Raw genomic sequence first — 13,619 nt, forward strand, 5'->3', positions numbered from 1 at the left:
CTTCAGGTCAGTCTCAGACAAACAGTGCAAAGCAAAAGCACTTTGGTGTTCAATGAATCATGTTGTGGGTTTTGAATATGGAATGTGAATGAGCTTGCTGCTGAGGGAGAGCAATGGGCAGGAGCCCAAAGTGTCAACAAATGGAGAAGTAGGTGTGAAAAATGAGGTTGTTTGTGAGCCTGGTGAATGGAGAATGGTTGGTCAGAAGGATGAGAATGAATAAAAGCGAGAGATCACTCGGCTAAAAAGTGGCAGCGTTTTCTACAAAATGCCAAGGTGAGTATCTGAAGAGCAATCTACTGTCCCTTCTCCCCAGCAATCACAAACTAGGTGGGCTTTAAATCATTAAGTTGCAAAAAATTGCATCGAAAGCAGATATTACTAAGGGAAGGTGCAAGTGCCACCACTTTGGGCAATCCAGGGTGAAACACTAATGGGCAGATATCTCAGAGGCTTGGAGTCTCAGCAGTTTCTGGAAACAGGATCCATTTAACTCATCCCAGCTGGAGCACCAAAACAATGAGGCTTTGCTGATGCTGACAGACAGAAACAATCAGTCAGGAATAAAGGAATAAATGTGAACAAAGCAAGCCCCTTGTTTCTGCAAAGATATTTATTTTTAGGTGCAGAATCCAACATAGCTGCACACAGCCACAAGTTTCTGCATGAGCAAATATGCACAAATAGGTCTGATCCTGAAAGAATTTCCCCTTAACTTCACTAAGAGCAGAAATAGATGCTAAAGGCTAATTCTCTGCCCTGAATTCTTCCAATTCTCTGAGCAGCTGCAATAATTTGACCTGTGAAATACAGAGGTGAGAAATGATATCATCATTCAGCCCCAAGGATTTTGTGAACTCATCTGACTTAAAAAGAACCAAAAATATAAATATTTTGCAAGCTCCAATCATACATCTGATCCTCATAATGCTGTCAATGCAGAAGACTTGAGACAGCAGTTGAAAGGTCATAAAATCAATACACAGAAAGTCATCTCACAGAAAAGCCAATAGGAGAATACCTTTGTTTCAGAACAGGGGAGAAAGGTACACATCCCTGATGGTTTCTAGGTGGCAGCTTCTCTGTTGCTTTGAAAGGCCAAATGGGCCCCTTTGATTTTATACATCCAGCTTACTTTTGCAATCAGTCCCATACATATACAGACACCATTATATGATCAGTTCTTTAACACAGAGGTAAACACTATTCCTCCTGGACAATTTACAAGCAAGGAATTAGAGATGTGCTATCTGATCCTTGAGCTTTCTGGATGGACCATAGACAGGACTCCTCTGTGCAGGATACAGATGGAGCAGAGCTTGGGTGCCTATGGCTGAAACAGGGGTGAAACCACACAGGGTGCAAACACAGCCCAAGTAAACCCTCTAGCACAGCCACGCTTAGGAGAAGCCCAGTATTCATTCACTTCCACCCCACAGCTGTGGGTGCCTTCAGGACTCCCACCAAACCCTTCCAAGGATACAGTACAATTGCACAGCACATCTCCAACCGACAGTCTCTGTTGTGGGAATGCCACTGGATGGATGTAAATCATTTCATTTACAGCTGGTTTTCCATCTGGACGTGGACTGTTCTGAAGGGTGATGAAAACTGCACGGGTAGGATATCATAGCCCACTCAGGATGGGACATGCTGTTCAAAATAAATGCTCATCTGGCTGATCAAAGACACCAGTCCACATGTCAGGGATCTCTTATCTTATGATATAGTTGCTGTAATTCCAGAAACTACCCCACTACATAATGAGAGAAGTGTTGGCTAACAAGCTCTCAACTTTTACAACACCTTTTAACATGCTCCCAGTCCTTACAGCAAACTTCAGTACAGAGTACAAGGTAAGAATATGAAAGCTGCACTTTGCCAAGACAAAGTAAAAGAGGAGAGAAATAAAGACAGAAAAGAGAGAAAGCGAAGGAGAAAGATCACCAGTGCTTAGATCCTACGTTGGTTCTGCTACCACAGATAGTCCAAATCTGGGGTCAAAAGAGAGAGAAAGGGACCAATCCACTTCCTCTTCTGGTTTATCTGATGCATATATCTTATGTAAAATAGGTTTTTCACACCGTTCACATTACATTATTTGTGCGTGCACAGACAGCCCTTCAGAGCCCTCCAGGAAGTGAGTGGGGCTGAGGGGGAGTCGGTGCAGGCACAACAAGCACAAGCCTCAAGGCAGAAACAGGAGCTGCCTGAGAACAGTGCTGCTCCATCTCCACAGGACCGTCTCTTGCACTAACAACTTTTCCCCTTGCAACAGTCAGAATACTCAAGAATAAAACATGCTTATCTGCTTATGCCCAGTCCTCCACACAAGATTACCCTGGAAATTATGTATTTTCTTCTTGCATGAGGTGGCAACCATAAGCATAGAAAAATGGACTGCCACACTGCAGATGAAGGGGAAAAAATTGAAGACCCACAGAAAGGACAGAGAAAGACATGATACACAACTTGCTATAGTGTAAGAAATCCCAGCTATTCAGTTTAAGTTATAAGCATTTGTGTACATCATAATGCATTTACTGCAGTGCCTTTTTCCCAGAACCTCCCTGTCTCCAAACTCTACAATCTCATTTCTTTTACCTGTTAAGACCCCAGTATAAAGTCTCCCACAGAACATTTTGCATATTTTCAGGTCTCAGCTACAAGTAATACAACTACCCTGGGCATATCCATTATTCCTCTGCAGCGTTTCCAGAGTTCTTGAGGGGTTATGGGCTGTAAGTGTGAAAAGCTCTAGTAGCACTTGTACTTTAGAGAAGCTTGAGGAAAAAAAATCCAAGTGTTGTAGCTAAAGAGGAAGGTTCCATTAACCAACAGAACAACAGAAATGCACGAGAGTCTCACTTGCATTCAGCTGGCAGTGGAAACTACCCTGGTTGCTCTGTGTCATGGTTAAAAATGGTAGTCCCCAATTTAGTGTTCCCACTGAGACCCTCCAAACTACATGCCCTTCACTCCCTCGCTCCTCCTCCGTCTTCCCCTGTGGCAGGAGAGGAGAATTGGAGCCACAAAAGGTAAAGATTGCGGGTTGAGAAAAGAACAATTTACTGGAAACAGCAATGACATATGGAAATTAACAATAACAGTAATAATATTAATAACAAAGTTGTGCAAGAAACAAAGGATTTGCACGTGAGTTCTCACCCCTAACAATACCCAACCCCTCCCTCCACCATGCTACACCAACCCACAAGGGACCCATTTCCCCATCCCTGGAAAATGACCTGAGGTGGTACAAAACAACTTCCAGGTACCATAGTCCCTTCCTGGCTGTTGTCATCTTATTGCAAAAGTCCTACACCTTCTTGGTGATTTCTCATGGGCACCTCCTTGCAGCACTAACTCCGTCTTCACAGCACAGCCAACAAACTCCAAGTCTCTCCTCACCCACCTACCCCACTCTTTTGTGGCACTCATCCTCATTGGACACAGCTGTGGCCTATTAAGGGCAGGCCTGTTCCTAATCTTTGGTGATTCATACAGCTGCAACTCCTCAGGAGTGAGACTACCTTATGCACTATTCTCTTACATTCTATCCCTCCACACCTGGCTACTGCAAAAATTAATCCTGTCCTCCTGAACCAGGACATTCTGCTAAATGCATAATGAGATCACGAGTATCTAGCTGTGCTTGCTTCCCTCAAATATTTAGTCAAAGGAATAGAAGCAAAAGCAATCATCTCAAGAGTGCAGTAAGAACAATTTTTTTTGTTTTGTTTAAAAAAATAAATATCAGGAAAAAGAAAGACTATCCATATGATCTCTCAATAGAGATTCATATGGATCATATGAATGATACATGAATCTACTGATCCACAGTTCCACATTTTTGCCTTTGAGATACCTCTGGGTAATTTCCTGCTGAGCAAAAAAGGATGGTTGGAAATACAGTGGGGTACTCACTCACAGGCAATATCTGGTCTACAGTAATGTTCATCCAGCTTTTTTATGAAGCATTTCTCCAGATTTTCACATGCATATATTACATCAGCATATTATATAGATCAATTTGCACAGGACATTCACATGAAATTGTTTCCAAGATGAAAGCAACCAGGAGATGCTCTTTTAAAATTGGAGTACAGCCATCCAGTAATTTGGAGTCACCTCCTGTGAGAGGGTACATCCATCCCTATGTGTGCATGCATGAAAGGGTAAAAGCAGAGACAGAACACTCCTTGCAAAACTGAAAATCTCCGTGTTGAGGTGAGATGCATTGAACAGTAAAACCTCCAACCTTATATATATATATATATATAGAGAGAGAGAGAGAGAGAGAGAGAGACCCAGTCTCTGAGCAACTGGGTCTAGTGCGAGGTGTCCCTGCCCATAGCAGGTGGTTGGAATGAGATGATCTTAAAGTCCAGATTTGAACTATCTATTCTGTGAATCTACGATGATTCTGTCATTATTTTAGATGAAATTATTTTGCAAGTTTTTTCCTGTGAATCTTTTACAACATCACAAAAACTACCCTGTGCTGCTGAGGCTTTTCAAGCAATGTCACATGAAGTTTCTCAATATATGTATCATTAAAGATAAACACACACATATATATATAGATGCACATGCACATATATTAATGTCTACTTATACACATGGACATTTATAAAATATGCTTTAGCTTTCACTATTTCTGAATTTACACACAGATTTTGGAAAAACATGAAAGAACATCTAATTGTGGCAATATTATTATTATTACACAAATTTTCAAGGAATACATGTTATTAGCAAATCTACCCAATTCTGACATGATACCTCCACCATACTTCCTGTTTGACTATGACAATTAAGGCATACAAGAGGAACAGATAACTACATTACCCAAGTAAAAGACAAAACCATGTTTGTTTGAAATTTCACTTTCTTTCACCTTTGAACTTGTCAGCTATTAAACAATTTCCAAAGCAATGAAAGAGTGGTTTTAATTACATTAATATACAGGTTTGATGTTGATATATTAATATACAATTCAATTTTGAATGTATATGCAGTTTTCATACAAGCCATATTCTGAAATGCAGGGTAATATTTTAAAAAAGTTTTACGCAGTTCATTTTGTATTCAGCCATGTATTCTCAAGTGATCAAGGTCAGAGACTTCATTTGAAAACAGCACCTGAACATATCTTTTTAAAAAGATATTTTAAGATGGTTGCTGCACAAGGTCTTCAGGAGGTGCAATATGGAGGGTTGGTAGTGGCGGGATTTTCTTTCAGGTTTGCACAAGTAGACTGTGCTACATCTCAAAGATGCAGCGCTATAGAAGGTGGGAGGGATCATTAGACCATCTGGCCTGATTCTCAGTTTCATGCAAATGTCCTGATGCTACAGGCATGCCTCACTCTTGCAAAAGTCAAAGTATGGGGCACTCCTGGAAAGCAAGGTGGAGGTATGGATCATGCTCACCTGGCAGCCCTCCAGGGTCTGATCCCATGTGGCAGACACGTGTAGGTGTCCCCAGCAGCTGAACCTCTCTGCCCATAGAGAGACAGAACACCAACACCCCCCTAACCTTAGAGGGAAATACTTTTGCTGCCCTTAGCATGGTTGATTACCATTGCCAGAAGCATGTGAGCAGGTCATGGCCATCAGGCATCTCAGAGAATGCTCAGTGTCAGCAGTGAGCTGCTCCATTCAATTTTATGCCTACAAAAAACACCACCTGCTTATCAAAGCAAGGTCAGGAAGCAGAGCCACTCTTTGCTCCCCTGCAGCATTCAGGCACTCACACACACTAACAGAGTGACCTCCCCATCTCCAAACAGGCCAGCAGAGGAAACTGAAATCTTAACACTCCCCTAAAAACTTTTGAGGCTTCCAACATAGGTTAAAGGGGAAAAAAAAGAAAATAGTGCAACAGACTGTCAACCACAAGAAAGCACCTACAGCCTACATTGCTTCTGCAGGACTCTGGCAAACCAATCCAGCTGCTGTGGGCTAGAGGGTGTAGAGGGACCCTGACAGAGGGGCTACTGCACCAGCAGTTGTCTGCACCCTCTTTTGCTTCAGCAGTAGCACCCCAGCACTTCAGCCCAGCTCCTTTTGTCCAAGCACACTGCCAGCAGACATAGGATTTCCCATTTCTGGGAAGAAAGATAAACAAGAGCCCTCCTTGGATGGCATGGCAGGAGACCAACACAGATCTGGTGCCTCCATAAAAGCAGTGATCACAGAGTGAGTTTGGTCCTGAGGGGGTGCCAGCTCTCCACTGTGCACCTCTGCAATGCAGCTTTGGGACTGGGTGCCTGCCTGTGGCCAAATGGGATCCGCATTAATTTAATAGAACACAACTGTTTTGATTTCAAGAAGATCCCTTTCAATAAATTCCAAGGGAATCTGGCCTTGTTTCAGATTATGTTTTGCTTATTCTAGCTCTTCCTGGAGAAGGAATTTCTAACTAAGCCATTGTAAATTTGTTTTCTTGCCTAGGTACATTAGTACTTCAAACCCAGCCGAAGACAATAATAGCTAAAGTATACAGATTTAACAACTGAACTCCACCCAAGCTTTTGTTTTAGTGTGCTACTCAGACCTTACCCATTCCTTGGTCTCTGTGTAGATTTCTCTCATCAGCATTTAAATACACACAGAGAAAAAAGGAAAAGCAAACAAAATAAACAACTGGAGACAAGAATGTCAGGGTGTAAGTAGAAGAAAATGCTTAATTTTAGATAAGCGCTTGGCTCAGTGTGCTAATCTGCTGTTCAGGAACACTCACTCATGCTGAGAGTATTTCACTCACTGTTAGCCCTGGTGCTTCAAACCCCTCTCCTGACAAGGCTTCTCACTCTGTGAGCACAGGGGTGGCAGAATGAGGCCTCCATGATTTATCCACCTTCCTTGCAGAGCCGCCACAAAAATCTGCACAAGTTGCATTGTTCTCCTTGTGCAGGCATGACTGGGATTGGTCAAAAGTGGTGATACATTGGGGCAATTAAAGTGCTCATCTGCACCTCTGACCAGCTAATTAGAGTGGAGACATTAATTAGGCTGTTGAGCTGAACAGCAGCTTGTGAGCTGCTTGCCTGGCACAGACAATTGTCCCAGCTTTCTAACCAGGGCAGAAGTGGATGGAAACACTGGTTTGTTTACTTGGTTGTGTGTTTTGATTTCCCTGAATATGCCCCAAATTACAGCCTCCACATTTTTGGTTGGGTTGTTTGAGTTGGTTTTGTTTTGTAGCTCTTAAATACAGGTAGGACAGAGAGCTGGGGGTCACTGAGTGAAGGAGACACCTCATTTGTTGAAGTCTAGGGATTCTGGTTTGTCCTGGACAAAAAAAGACTTGGAGATAAGACCGTGATCCAGATGCCTCAGCAGCAAAAGTTATATATAAGCTGATAAAAGATTCAAATTAATTTGTATGAGTTTGGAGGCTTGATATTTGGCTAACAGATCATGTCAGAGTGAAAATCGCTGAATATACTTTGTAAGCCATACCACTGTATTTATTCTACTAATTTATTTTTCAGCCATGCCAGGGAACACAACCAACACCCTTCTTCTCAGTAAGGTTTCCTGAAGGATTAATTTGACCTACTGCATTTTGCAGGCAGACCCTATCCTGGCAGCCTTCCAACTACAGTTCCACAGCTCTCAGCTCATGGCAGGTGAGAGAAGCACAGAAAGAAAAAAAATCCAAGCGAGAGCCCCAGGCCAGGATAGTGCTGGCAATAATCTAAGCCCAGCTCAGGGTGTGTGCAAATCAGCCAGCCAGCTCTGTGCCTTCCAGTCAGGGCTTCATAAGCTCATTTGCATCCACCCCTCCAACCTATTTGCTTCGTTCCCCCTCCCTAGTGCCACCAAGAGCCCTGTGCTACATATTCAAACACAGACAGCACCTAAAACACCAGTAAAACACTACTGCCTTACTGCTCCCACTCCAAGGTCAACTTACAAGCATGCCCATTTGAAGAGGCAGAGGCAATCACTCTAATGTAGCCACAAGGTGAAATGAGGAACCGGCTCCTAGCTAGGTAAATTGTTGCAATATCATCATCAAGTCCAGTGAAGGAAGAAAGCAAAGCAATGGACATCATCAAGGTTAGGAAGGCTGTATTCAGGCATTAAACACACAAAGCAATAAACTCACTTCAGTGAAACTTAAAACTGCCACAGATAACAAACAGCAGACAGCAAATCAGTCCTTCAGATACCAGGAGAAACTTCTGAAAAGCAGTCATTAATTTGGCTACTGTGATGAATTCCTCCATGATGAAAGCAACAACCCACTTCACTGCTTCACTGATTCATTGCCTGGGAGGCCATGAAGAACACGGTGATAATTTAACCTGTCTTTCTGTGTAAGACTTCAGCTACCAGCAATCTTTTGTAATGCCTTCAGCTGGTAGGAAAGGGGTAGTTTTGATGAAGCAACATTTTTCATACCTTTGTGTGCAGCTGTTGCCTCACTCCATTTCTTGTAGGAAGCCACCTCCCACCTTCCTGCACTGGCAATGGAGAGGAAGCCCAGCAGCAGAATCACTGCAAGAGGGCCTATTTTGCTTTCCTTTTGTACTCAGAGAAATAGAGACACATCCCACCACAAGAGGAGCTCAGCAGAGCAAAGCTGCCTGTTACACCAACAGGGAACTGGTTACAGCTGCCAGATGCTCACAGCTTTGCACAGTGACATATGTAACTCTCACACTGGAGATGCAGCTCTTGGTTCCAGCATTGCAGAGTGGGACAGACACAAGTGCAGGGTTCAGGGGAGTCTGCATCTCCTAATGATTATTCAACGCCTAGGTAAGGCTAGTCCTTCCTTCCCCCTTCCCTTCTTATACTCCATCTGTCTGAAGCAGTAACTGCTGACACACAATTTTTGCTCCCCAGATATGTTTGCACTGCTGAGTACTCGTTAAGCTATTCTAGATAGCTCAGCGTCATATAAAAGGGTTTTACTCGCTGAAGCAATGTATCAAGTCTTTGGACAAATCTGCCTTATGTGAGACTCACACAAGTGAAAAAAACCAAATGCCCTTATGTTGAGTTTTTACTCAGAAGCCCTGTTTGGTATTATTTGGTTTAAAACACTGGAAATGTCCACTATGCCTGCCTGTTGATGGCACGGGGGGAAAAAATACTTGGCTATTTGAGAATATTTCCATCTGGCTTTGGAATTAACAGCTGTACTGGGTCCTGAAATTTCTTCATCTGTTAGACTGCTATCTACTGAATATCCATATTTCATGCCAAATTATAAGTCCCCCTCAGGCCTTTTCTCCCTTAACCACTTTAATTTTTCAGTAGTGAAATTGCCTCTCACACTCTCTACCTGTTCTGTTTGGCTAAAAGCTCTCCTGGCCTTCAACAAAATTTCCTCTCCTCCATAGATTGTATCTCTCTTACTCTCTCAGTATTCCAAGTGGCATAACTAAGTCACCTGTACCTAGTTTTGATGTTGGCTACAGCCTTGAAGAAGGGTAGCTTGTGGGTACAATAATTCATTAATTTCCTGTTTATTGCTTAAAGTAATAGAACATTACCTCACCTAACCTAACTTACACTCCTAGTTCTTCCCAGTTAAACCAGCCATATCTACTATGCTATCATAAACAACAGAGAATGTTGCCATCTTATTGCAAAAATCCTACACCTTCTTGGTGATTTCTCGTGGCCATCTCCTCACAGCACTGACTCCTTCACAGCACAGCCAACAAACTCCAACTCCCTCCTCACCCAGCTAACCCACTCTTACATAGCACTCCTCTTCTTTTTGGATACAGCTGCGGCCTGTTGAGGGCAGGCCTGTTCCTAATCTTTGGTGATTAGCACAGCTGCAACTCCTCAGGTGTGAGACTACCTTCTGCACTATCTTTATATTCTTACATTCTATCCTCCCACAAGAGCACTGTATAGTTTTGCCTTGCTTTTGATACTAAAAACCAATCAGACACATCATTGTAGGCATTTCCTTTTGATGATGCGCCTCCACAGTGCTGCCAATTGGTGTCTGTCCCCATCTTGGTGAAATTACTTAGTTGTTTACAGTGATGTCATGAAAACTGTGTTATGACTCTACTGATGAAGAGATTCAGCTTCTGGTGACTGCAAAATTCCACTTGCCTTGGGCTGTATATTGGCAACCAGTGCCACTTAAATTCATCACTCATAAAATCCTAGAAGAGGCTGCATTTGAAAAGAAAATTAATTGCATTAAAAGAAGAAGATATAAAATCTAATTTCCTGTGCTGTCTCACTGTTCACTGCAAGTTTCAATTTGAGTTTTTCTTCTGCTTGAGTCTTTTATTGGGGTTCATCCCCCACATGATCCTCATAATGAGATTCAAGTACACACTGAAGCTTTTTCAAATATTTGGGACTAAGAGGATCTGTCTCTCTCTTCCCTCTACTCTTCTACATACACATCATCAAAACAGAAATTTAATTATCTTTTCAATAGATATCACTGCTTTAAATTTGAGTTGCGAGGTTAGTGGAAAGGGACACACATGCAGAGTATGTGAGAACATGTCTCATTTCCATAGGAAATCAGGCTTTATAAAATAGAAGATTTACAAGGAAAATAAGCTGCACTTCTGTTCAGAATAATACACTGACTTGAAACTTCAGCAACGGTGAACATAAAAAGTTACCTATTTCTATTGGTTTTCACTCTGGGTGTTGCAATTCCTCAGAGGTCCTCTGAAGTCACTGGATTTACCTTCATTAATACCAGTAGTGCATTAATTCCATATTTGTAAGGATGTATACAAGTTAAGGAGGTAAGAGAGCATCTCTAGGTCTACACACATGAACATAGACATGAGTGTGCATGAGCACATGTGCGCTCGGGCATCACAGAGTATTCATAGGGAAATATCACAACAGCTCCTGTCCCAAAGGACAGAGATTTGCACCTAAGCCAAGACCAAAGTTGTACCAAACTTGAAAAGGTAGAGCTGGCCAGGGAAAGAAGGGGAGTGCAAACTATTTTTCTCCCTGTCCCTCACAAGCTTGCAATAGTGGCTTTCTGACAGACCACTTGAATGTCACCTCCACCCACCTGAAACTTGGCTGAGGATCTCAGTCTTTCTTAATTACTGCGCAACGCTATTAAAGCTCTCAGTGGAACCGATGAGTGAATGTTCCAGCCAATTTTACTTCTTATATTTTAAAAAAAGCACACACTAGTCTGTTGAAAATAATTTTTAGGAATTTTAATCATAGCAAATGTGTCTGAACCATTCTTATTAAAGCAGTGTTTCCACCTATACAGAAGACAAGACTACAGGGGTTGACCTACAAAAGTACCATGTATTAAAACAGGGGCAGGGAGAAGGGGGTGGTTAAAAACTGAGCAGTATTTGAGACATCCTTCTAGGGCAGACAGAAAAGCAGACATTCTGATTTATCCAGCACTTTGATGTCACACTTATAAATTAAATATCTGGCAAGGTTTTGACATGGTGGCCCAGCAGGTTCTGTATCTACAGAGACTGGTTGGCCCCTGACAAGAAAAAAAAGGGGAAGTTATATAAAATCAAATTATACATGTTCTTGCCTCTGAAACACATCAAGGACTTTAGTTCACAGCCACTGAGCACTGCCAGTCTGTTTATTTAGCTAGAATATAATTAATGAGTACTGGGGAGGGAGCCTAGGGAAGGCAAGGGACCATGTACAACAGTGTAAAACAAGGAGCAGAGGCAGTGCTGGAGCTCTAGGAGAGCCATGTAATACCTGCGTGCCTGAGGCTAGACTCAACTTTCCAGTTTCTAGTGCAACTATCCTCAAAATAAGAGACAAGCCTTCATTCAGGTCTTGTTTTAATTAACACACTGAGTATGTGAAGAGACACACATCTTCAAAGCTGGCACAGAGATAGAGAACTAGCTCTCACTTCAAAGCTGTGCTGAGGACACTTCAGCTGACAGAAGGACTCTTCAGTATTTTTCCTTTGCCTTTTTGTTTTAACACCTGTCAAAGTTTATTTGCCTTCACCAAAAAAAGAAAACCACACCCCAACCATCCTCACTCCTCCCTACCTCCCCTAGTAATACAGAAACCTTTGCTAATGGGGACAGTGCAAAGACGGGCCCTATGGGATGCATGTCTGCTTTAGGTTACAGCTCACTTGCAATGTCTTTGGAGCAATCAGGGATACTGTAGCTGAAGTAATTTAAACGGATACCAAGTGCAAGCAGCTCAAAATACGCATTGGGAAGCTGTCAAGCAGCACCCCGAGAGAATCCATGCGTGTGCAGTCAGTCCTGCCCTCCTGCTGCTGCCCTGTGCTGCACCAGCCTGCTGGTTTTGAAGCGCAGGAAAAATACCTCACTGCAAGGACTGCCACTGCTCCTTCTGCACTTTCCAGCAACCACCGACCACCTCTGCTCACTCCTGGGACTTAAAATTTTTTTTCTTCTCAGAGATCCTCTGCTTAGCAAGGTTCAGACTCCAAAACAGGAAGCCCAATGGGATTCATTTGAAGCATAGCTGAAATTCAGGGGCACCTCTGTTTTCTCCCAACAGAGTTTAAATAGATACAGAACAGATGGTATAAACGTGGCCTGCATGAAGAAGAGCTTTACTCTTCTTTTTGATTTTCTTAGTGCCTGTTTTTATTTTTTCCAAAACAATTATAGCAAAAAAAAAGGTGAGAGAGAAGGGGAAGAATGAGAAATACTTTTTGGAGGCTATGCAAAAGAGAATCTGAGCAGCACATTAACCCTCAGCGCAGCATCAGACACAGTGCCCTGCCATGAGGGAGGTTGCTTTGGGACTTTCCTCACCTGAAGCTGACTAGAAGAGCAGCTCCTCCAGATTGCAGAGCACCTCGTGGCCAGAAGAGCGTCACATTTCTGTCAACTTAGAAAGCTGAAGGAATCTAGCAGATTTTTACAGTTTCTTTTGAAGTTTAAAAGTCCTATCTACAACAGAGGAATCCTATGCTCTTACCAGAGAGGTCATGTTGGGCCATTCCAGCAAGGAGCATTATCTGAGATATGTACTTATAGGGCCATTGCTTCAACAGCGATTTGTGGTGGGTCACATCCCATCAGCTGGTCCAACACCCATCCCAAGACGCCTCCTTCCTCTGGGCCACTAAGCAAGAACAGCAGGGTGGGACAGAGCCTGGACAATTTAACCAAATTTCCATTTCCTTTAGCAAAACCTGAGTCATTGACCAAATCAAGCATTTAAGAATCTCTTAAGGAGGTGGATAACTCACCCTCAACATTTTTAAATGTCTCTCTATCACATGCTGGTTGCTTTAGATCCATAAATTTAGGACTGCCACTGCATCTAGGACATATGACAGATCCTCAGAGCCCAAGGCAGCTAACAGCTCCAAATGAGGTATAAGACTCAAGTTTGGTCTCAGAGAAGTGACAGTCACAACTAATTCCACATGCAGTGCTCTGTGTGCTCAACAGCCAGAAAGCCCAGACTCTGCACATTTCAGCAGGGATTTTAATCTTAATAGGCAGCACGTGACATTTCATTAAGATTTCGGTGCTACTGCAGTGTTCAGCTGTTAGGAGGTTCCTGAGGTTTTACAAAACAGAAGCACATACACACATTGTGAAACTCAGCAGATCTAATCCGAGCCATGAATATGGATTTTCTTCTTCCTTATCTCCC

Source organism: Melozone crissalis, unplaced genomic scaffold, assembly GCF_028551555.1.
Source record: "Melozone crissalis strain CALT ecotype California unplaced genomic scaffold, PUWL_Pcris_2 ptg000042l_1, whole genome shotgun sequence".
In the NCBI taxonomy this organism is placed as follows: Eukaryota; Metazoa; Chordata; class Aves; order Passeriformes; family Passerellidae; genus Melozone; species Melozone crissalis.